The following is a 9,774-nucleotide window of genomic DNA, read 5'->3' as shown; positions in this document are numbered from 1 at the left end:
AGGTGAACAATATTTTTAAAAAGGTACAGTGACAACAGAGAATTTCTACAAAAATCAAACAGCTTAGTCAATTAATATGCGAATCCATGACTCGGGGAAGTGGGGTCGTCATTCTGTCGGCTCCGAGCAAGTTAATTAGCTGACAATAATCATTCCAACCTGCGCAATGCTGCAGTCTTACCTCAAACTTCTTCTCTTAAAAAATAACGACATTATTCAAAATATATTCCTTTCACCTTTAAATGAGTAAATGATATTCATCCTTGCTCCTTTCTTCATCTAACAGATACAGTCACAAATCCACACAGCACTGCTAAGAATGAATCAGACTGCGCAGAGGCAAAGCCTGTGCCATGACAAGACCAAAGATAATTTAACAACAACGTAACTTGTTCTCTCTCTGACGAGCACATCGATGACATACAAAAATCAAAGTGACGTGACAACCTTACACACACACTATCAGATCAGAAGTATTCGGACGTCTGTTAGTGAAGACTAATGTGGGTGTGTTAACCCTTCGTTTAATGAGATTGGAACACTTCAGGGGACACTTTCTGTGAGGTGTGTGAATGCCTGTAGAGGAATGGCAGCGCAGTCTTCCTCAAGAGCCGAGATCAGATAAGGCAGTGACGGGGTCTACAGCGAAGTCGACGTTATAAGTCATTCCTAAGGCGTTCCATTGGCTTCAGGTCGGGACTCCGGGAAAGTAAGTCCTTTTCAGGAATTTCATTGTTCACAAACCATTATCTCACCAATTCTGCTTTGTGAAGGATAGATTGTCTTGCTGGTGCAGTCATCGTCTCCAACTGTTCCTCTACTGCAAGCAGTACACAAAACTGTAAAATTAGATCATGTCCCCCTGCACTTAGCTCTTCTTACGCTATTGTTGTGTACCCATACTGAGGGTCAAACAATAGATAACTGTGGTAACTGAACCCACTGTGAAGACTTATATGAAAAGTGAGAGATCTTAATCGCACCATCTAAATGCGCACAAGTAACTGATGACTTTTGAAAGAAACGTTAGTAATCTTTCCTCTTTCCTCAAGACGTTCTGCCCATTATTATGAATAGAGATGCTGTAAGTATTTACACTAAAACGAATAAAAAATAAATTTGAAACTCAAAGTGGCACGCTCTTTTAGCGATGGGATTACACTAATAGGTCAGCAAGAGATCTTACAAACAGTCGAAACATATGGCTTTAAGAAAACTGTTAACAAGTGATTCGTAAATAAGTAAGCGGCCAAAAGAAAATTTCGTAGTACTATTTTTGCCTGAAAGAAGATAAAGGAAACATCACTAATACTTGGTGCAGATGAAAAACGAAGATTCCTTCTCCCCGCCCTCCCCTTTTTCTTAGTTGTTTTTCTGACTTGGCTGCTGTATCCCGAGTATGAGTCGACGCTGTTATTCTTGAGAAAATACGTTTGTTGCCAGTTTGTCATAAATGGCACCAACAGAGGCTAAAATCTGGTGTCAACTTGATCAATTGGCGTGATAGCCTTAAGCAGAGAAAATAGCCACTCAGTTCTCGGTGACCCAGAGGCCGCCAGCAGCTGGTTCCAGAATTACGGCCAATGTGGAACAGATAGTATCGACCTCTTTGCCACGACGTGGTCGATTACCACATGAGTTATCCTGCGAATATACACATTTATTAATAAATTCACCTACGCTTCAGAAGACGCTACCTGTGTGAGGTGGTCACGGTGTCTGTGGCCCATCATCACATCGGAATAACCTGTTAGGCAGTGCACTACGAAGTGTATTAAATACTCATTCATATTGAATGTAAATAAGTTATACACAACTGCAACCAGTCACTTTTTTGAATAATAATGCTTTATTCCATGAACCGGTTTTCGAACCTTTTCAGGTTCATCTTCAGATAGTTTCGGGAGGATCCGAGAAGTTACATCATTACTGGTAGAAGCATAATGCTGGGTGCTGGTTTGCGGCAGTATAGGCGGCTTTTTTATGATCTGTCTGCCTCCATTTTGATGTCCAAAACACTTTCACACAAACTATATGAGTTTACACTTTGACAGTGACACTTTTCCAGCATCCAGCATGCGCTTTACAACTGTTGCATGCTGGATGCTGGAAAAGTGTCACTGTCAAAGTGTAAACTAATATAGTTTGTGTGAAAGTGTTCTGGACATCAAAATGGAGGCAGACAGATCCGAAAAAGCCGCCTATACTGTCGCAAACCAGCACCAAGCATTATGCTTCTACCAGTAATGATGTAACTTCTCGGATCCTCCCGAAACCATCTGAAGATGAACCTGAAAAGGTTCGAAAACCGGTTCATGAAACAAAGCATTATTATTCAAAAAAGTGACTGGTTGCAGTTGTGTATAACTTATTTACATTCAATATACAGTCACGGTTCTAAAATATCCGTAATGGATAAGCATAAACTCATTCATATTCCTCTGGAATACGATGCGTCAAATAACTATGCGGTTATCGTTACAGCGGCCATCTGTGTAACCTTTCGAACATCTGTCTTACTGTAGCTATGTTACAGTATATTACATGATGTTTGATTGACGAACCGGAGTTGGCACCCAGGCAAACTGTGCGAATCGATTAATTCCTTTAGGAAAAAAATTTTAGTTGGGCTGAAATTAATGCTCAGCTAATAGTATCATTTTTATGTGTACTATTCGGATATTACCTGCAAACAACACGTTTTTCTAGGAGGTGCCACTCCTATGGTTTAAACCTATACCAATCGATTAAACTCTGCACGAAGGTAGATAAAAGGATAGTCAAAATGATTTTTTTACCCAATAGTATTTATCCGTTGTCGACATTGGATGGGTCAAAGTTGAGATAAATGTAGCACATAAAAGTGGTTGTTACATCAGTTGAATACGTGAAAACGGCTTGAAGTGAATGAAATAAAAAATGTGTTCTTACGATAAACCTGAAAAGTGGCGCTGAAAATTATGACTTCATTCGGATCTTACGTACAAAAAAACACGTTTTTGAGAGTTTGAGACTTCTATGTTTGAGACTTGTGCGAATCGAATGAAATTTTGTAATAAGATAACAAATACCTGAATTAATGGTCGTCCTGTTGTTTTGTGTAAGCTTTATCCGTTGCCACGATATAAGCAAGGTGGTTCGAAAGACAATAAAAAAAACCTGTACCGGATCAGTCGACAAAATCTACGACGGCTGCCAAGCTATGTCGTTCTAATGTCAAAATCGTGGTAGAGTAAAAGTTGGCAACCAGAACAAAAATGCTCATGTCATAGCACAACAGAGACAAAAACGTCATAGGCAGAGTTAGAGATATAAAGGGGGGGGACCTAGGTTTTCGACTTATCCTGTAGCTTCAAAGACATTTAAATCAAAACATCTTGACATATTCACCCTTTGCCGGCCGCTGTGGCCGAGCGGTTCTAGGCGATTCAGTCCGGAACCGCGCTGCTGCTACGGTAGCAGGTTCGAATCCTGCCTCGGGCATGGATGTGTGTGATGTCCTTAGTTAGGTTAAAGTAGTTCTAAGTCTAGGGGACTGATGACTTCAGATGTTAAGTCCCATAGTGCTTAGAGCCATTTGAACCATTTTATTCACCCTTTTTTTACGAGTTAACCCCATTTCTCCAGCGCAGTGATTTCTCTTAGCTGCAAGTGTAGGAACACCTGCATCTTGCAGTTTATAGGCTAAAGTACCTGATCCTGTGTACAAAATCCAAAAGATTCGACAGTGATAGTAAACAACGTATACATGTAATAACTAAAAAGTTTTTTCTCAGGGGGATAAAATTTCTGGGCGTGGATTTATTCCTGGGGGGATCCTAAAACAGGAAGTATCTGAGAGTGGGGGTGCATCTGTAATAGGAAGTATCCCAGAGCGGGAAAGCAAGCATCCTAAACTTTAATGACACGTTGTGCCATATTGCATGAGATGACAAATGCCGTGTTGGATGACATGATGTCATGTGTTATTTTATAACATGTGACATTATGTGTCATCTTACTTTACTTGACAAGAGGCATTATATTACATGATATGGTCACTAATAATATCAAGTAAAAAAGCACGAATATGTCAAGATGTTTTGATTTAAATTTCTTTCAAGTTGCCAAATGAATCGAAAAGCTAGCTCCCTTCTTTTGCATCCCTAACTCTGTCCAGGACATATTCGCCTTGTTTTGCTGTGGTAGTAGCATTTCCCTTTATGATACCATTATAGTGCAACATGATGTCGAAATGACACGTAAAGTAAGATACAGTTAGGACTACCAGAAAATGCAGTTTATATTGGGAAAATCCTGGGAACGTGAAGCACGTCGGCTAGTCGGGTAAAGATTCTTGTGTGGTTTGTTCTAGAGTACCATCTCTGGTAGCCTCGTCGTCGAAGGAACACTGAGCCATAATAATTACTACATTTTTCTCATTGACTTCAGCAGCAATCTAGTAAGACTTTAAAAAATTCATAATACAACTGCAAAATGGTTCTGAGCACTATAAGACTTAACTTCTGAGGTCATCAGTCGCCTAGAACTTAGAACTAAGTAAACATCACTAACCTAAGGACATCACACACATCCATGCCCGAGGCAGGATTCTAACCTGCGACCGGAGCGGTCGCTCGGCTCCAGACTGTAGCGCCTACAAGTGCAAGAGCTGCTAATAAATATTTATTCACTTACAACCAGTTTCAGTCTTCAGAACATCATGAGGTATCTTAAAAAATATTTATAACAGCTTGAATGGCAACATTAAAACAGTGGATTTAAATAACATAAAATTCATCTTACGTCACTACTGTCAAATAGTACAATACGATACTATGTCAATAATTTACCACTTGACAGTAACAATGTAGGATGAATTTTATGCTACTTTACGCCACAACTTTAATATTTCTGTGTCATAAATGACTAAGATATCTGATTAAAATCTTAAGTTTGAACTCGGTTGTAATAAAGAAGTATTTATTAGCACCTCTTCGTGGTAAACCATGACTTCTTTTTAAGTGCTTACGATTTGTGGGGCACAGCCTGACAAAATAACCTCATAGCCCTGCTGGAGGTTCATGTCGAACAAACTCAGTGATGTACTGCAGGGGTTGTTATCGGTCTGTTTCGGCCTTATGGTAGAATTACGGAAATGATCAGGGAACTGGAATGGGGATCGTTGGAGGAAAAAGATGCTGTCTGCACACTAAGTGTTGCTAGCTAAAATTAGAGATTATGTGTTATAACGTGTGAAATCCCTCTGCTGCCATCATTAATTTTATATAATCGTAACGACAAAAAAAGAAGCACAAACAGAGGAATAAGGCTATTCATTTACTCCTGGCTCCAAGCGTTCATAAATCGTTAAAGGGAGTGAGCAATAATAGAATGTACTAAAACCATGTCTTCCACATATATCCTCAATAAGCCGTCATACGATGTACGGAGAGGGTACCTTGTTCCACTGCTAATCACTCCCTTTCTTGTTATACTCGCGAGTCCCTCAGGGGCAAAATGACTGTCTGCCTGCTCCCATTCGAGCACTGACTTCTCTTGTCTTGTAGCTCCATCTGCAACATGTACGGTGGTGCAAGTAGAATTTTTCTGCATTTCGTCACAAATGCTATTTCTCTAAATTTTCTTGTTAGTGTTTCGCGAAAAGAACGTTATTTTTCGTCCATGGATCCCCGCTTGAGTTCACGAAGCATCTTCGTAAAATTCCCGTGTTGGTCGAAGCTACCAGAAACAATCCTAGCAATTTGCTTCTGAATTGCTTCGATATAGGACCATGGGTTTCCTTGGAGATCACTCAAGGGTTCGGCAAAAATTAAGCACTTTTTTCGTAACATTCAAGAAAGTAACTAAAAGACAATGTAAATTAACGGGTCTACGAAATTTAAAAAAACTGAAAAATTAATAACTCTCGTTTCCACTTACTAATCTGGACATTCGGTACTAGTACTACATCGAAGACGAATAACGCTGTATTAGACGGCGACTAAGCGGAAACCGAAACGAATTAGATACTTATCCAACAATAAAGGGATTTTTAGAAGAGGAAGGTATTGAAGAAGTTGTGCATCACCTCGAAGGTTTGAACGAAACGTTTAGCCAAATTTTCCAAATGAAAAGGAGATTGAATATCAAAATTAATTGTGGGTTAATAACCAATTTATTTTAAAAGAACGACGTTCGACCATTTCAGCAGATGAAAACAAAACTTTTATTGAACTGTGTGATCAATCGTTGGAATTAAAAAGATGCTACTGGAATTTGGAGTAGTTTAAAAGAAGAATATCAATTGTCGCAAAACGCTGTGTTGGTGCTTTTACGTTTACAATAACCACACAAAAACGGACTCCGTTCAGACAAAAAATAATCATAGCAACGGACATGATGCGAACCTGTCATGAGAAACAGAGTTTTAGCCATACAATCTATATTTAGTATACACACCTTTAATGTGACGTAGAGGGGATACCAAACGTTCGACCAGTACTCAAGGTCTCGCACTAGTGTCCTGTATGCGGTTTCCTTTATCGATCTACGCTTTCCCTAATTCCCCAAATAGACTGAAATTGATCATTCGTCTCCCCTATAGCTGACCTTACGTACTCGTTGCATTTTATGCCAGTTTGCGACATTATAGGTAGATATTTACTTGAAGTGTCTGTCTTAAATAACGCACCACCAGTACTGTGCTCGAAAGTTACAGGATTATTTTTCCTACTCATTTGCATTAACTTACATTTATCCACATGTAACCAGCCTTTCGTAACATGAAATAGAAATTCTGTCGAACTCTTTCTTTATCGTCCTACATTCGACAACGACCACACTTCTCCATACACTATGGGGTAATCAGGGAACGGAAGCGAACTGCTACTCACGCTAACCGTCAGTTCGTTTGTGTTTAGAGAGGACAAGAAAGGTCCTGGGGCACGTCTGACGACATCTCCGCCTCACTGCTTTTTTCCAGTCTCATCTAAGGGTAAAGCGGTTTCCAGAGAACCTAGGGAATGATACGTGTTTGGTGTAATTCCCACAGCACCTCATGTCTAGTGACCGACAGCGACAGATATATCAATACGATAGCAAAAAAATGGTTCAAATGGCTCTGAGCACTATGGGACTCAACTGCTGAGGTCATTAGTCCCCTAGAACTTAGAACTAGTTAAACCTAACTAACCTAAGGACATCACAAACATCCATGCCCGAGGCAGGATTCGAACCTGCGACCGTAGCGGTCTTGCGGTTCCAGACTGCAGCGCCTTTAACCGCACGGCCACATCGGCCGGCAATACGACAGCATTTACCTAGGATCCTCAGTGTCGAATACGAAGTATACTTACTGAAACAGCCACTTCTTAATTCAGTGACCTGCACTAAAGTGTCTGTCAGTCGTTCTCTGCTCTTGGACATTATGGAGCGGTGCATACGTTACTAACGGGATTCAATGAACGATTCATGATTTGGGCGACACCGCACCGAGTCCTAGATTGTCTGTTATTTAACATTACGGATGTTGTATGCATGAATCAGATCCCCTGCGGCCTAGGTTGTATAATAAGACGTTTCGTAAGTCAGACCTATAGATTTAAAGCGTGAAGAGAATGTTAGGTATTTACTTTTTCTCATTTTTGGAACATATGTTAATTCTATGGGTTATGTTACGTCATCAACGAAATATGTTAGATCGCACAGACAGAATCTTGGAGCGAGAATGATTAGTTTCAATTTATTTCACAAGAAAATGATTTAGATTAAAAATAAAAATGTATTTATAGATACAAGGAGACAAATCTGTTTTAGTTTAAATTGATATTTTCGAAATCTACATCCATACACAAAAGTTTTTAAGATGAAGACATTCTCACGACAATGGTTACCCACAGCTGAGCAGAACGCTCGTACTATCGTATTAAACACAAATAAAATTTAAAAGCCAGCCAATATATTTAATATCAAGCAGTTGTCATGTGCTGTAAGGGCAGTGCAGTACCTCTGATTGCCTTCTTATAGAGGAAGACGAGGTGCATCCATTTTCGGGAGTTCGATTCCGTTATTGCATCCAGCCGCACAATTAAGATGGTCTATTAGAAATTCGTTAAGGTTAGCAGAGATTGGAAATATCGCTTCCGTTATAAGGTTCTTTTTATTTAAAACACTTACAACAGAAGCGATATTTTCAATCTCTGCTACAATGCTCAGTTGCGGACTGCTTGTCATTACGACTGCTAGTCATTAAGATTAAACAAGTTATGAGAAAATTTGTATTCATAAAATATTCAAGATGTCATTTAATAATTAGATGTCGCATGCTCAAATTTTGTTTTGCGAATTGCGGAGAACTATATGTTATTATTTAACTAATGGTGCCGTTCCCATTTAATGTTCTGTTCCCAGAGGCTGCCACTGCTCAGTGGTCTAAATTGTTTTTGTAAGATCGGTCCATTACTTAACTTCCTCCCTTGCGGCGCAGAGACCATAATATGTAATTCTAAAAGTGATGAATCTAATTACTGCTCAGTTTTAATTTCTTGTCGTTTGCTTGATTTCAAAGATTTACGTTGCTACAAAAGAAGCAGTTTTGCGCAGGATTTGTTTGAAAGTGAAATCTGCAATGGTTGCACCTATAAAGGCATTGAAGATAAATTTTGAAGCAGTTAATACGAAAACAACGATAGAGCTCTACACCATTAACGGTAAGAGTCGAATTCCTACTGTGCTGAATGTCGCAGATGTAGGAACTGAAGGAGAATTGGCGAAGCAGCTGTAGCGAATTGTGTCTCAGGTTGCCTACTGCGGTAGGCGTCATACAATTCGCGTGCGAATATTCGTGCGTTAGAACGAAGAAGCGATATTACTTCTTCACTCAATAATATGAAAGAGTAACAGTGTAAAAGCAGTTAGAGCATAAAAATTCCTTCATCCTAAACTTGTTGAAAACATATTTGATTTTACAGAAAACAAAAACAAATATCGCAGAAACCTTGCAAAAATATCACTGAAACAATAAAAAAAAATATAACGCAAACGCTACGAGAGTTCGTAAAGATATAATTTATTTTCATAAGTAAGGTGCCATATGTTGTGAATACGTCTTAGACTGTCATTCAGTCTTGTGTTACCGATGTGCGAAATTTCTGCAAGCGGGTGTTCCGCAGTGCTGCCTACCTCGTAGGTGCGCGGTCCACTTTGCAGAAACGTGGCACGTGTTGCTAGCCGGGAAACGATAACACATGTCTTCACATGTTTACAAGCAATCATGTACATACCTTTGAACCTCGGAAAGAGATTTAACATCGAAGATGTACTAAAAAATTTTTGCAAAGTGATTTTGTATCGAGAGGTATTATGAAATATTGTTTTGAGTGAATTAAGTTAAATGTAAAAATACCTCTGGAACTCACCTGGTTAGTAAGACAATAGTTGTATATTTCTTATAGTTCTACCAAGAAAATATATCTTCCAGTAGACTAGGATGTTCGTTATTTTATAATGTCATCGTTTTATTGTGTTTTATCTTTGCGTTTTTAGCTGAAAGGAAGTTTCTCACATCAAAATTGAAAATATCAGGAAGTACATTGTTGAAGCATAATCAAATGCGCGCCAAAAATTAGCCTTTCTGTTTATGCTACACTAAACTACAGCGCTGTGAAGGGAGCAACCATTACACATATTTAAACGAACCCTTGCAAAAAAATGCTTTATATGTAATATTAGAACTGTTTCTAGAGGTGGGAACGTGGAGTCTCACACAGTATCACGCAAAACTGTATATATGAT

The sequence above is a fragment of the Schistocerca piceifrons genome, chromosome 5 (assembly GCF_021461385.2).
Source record: "Schistocerca piceifrons isolate TAMUIC-IGC-003096 chromosome 5, iqSchPice1.1, whole genome shotgun sequence".
Lineage (NCBI taxonomy): Eukaryota > Metazoa > Arthropoda > Insecta > Orthoptera > Acrididae > Schistocerca > Schistocerca piceifrons.
Note: the sequence above shows the minus strand (reverse complement) of the source record.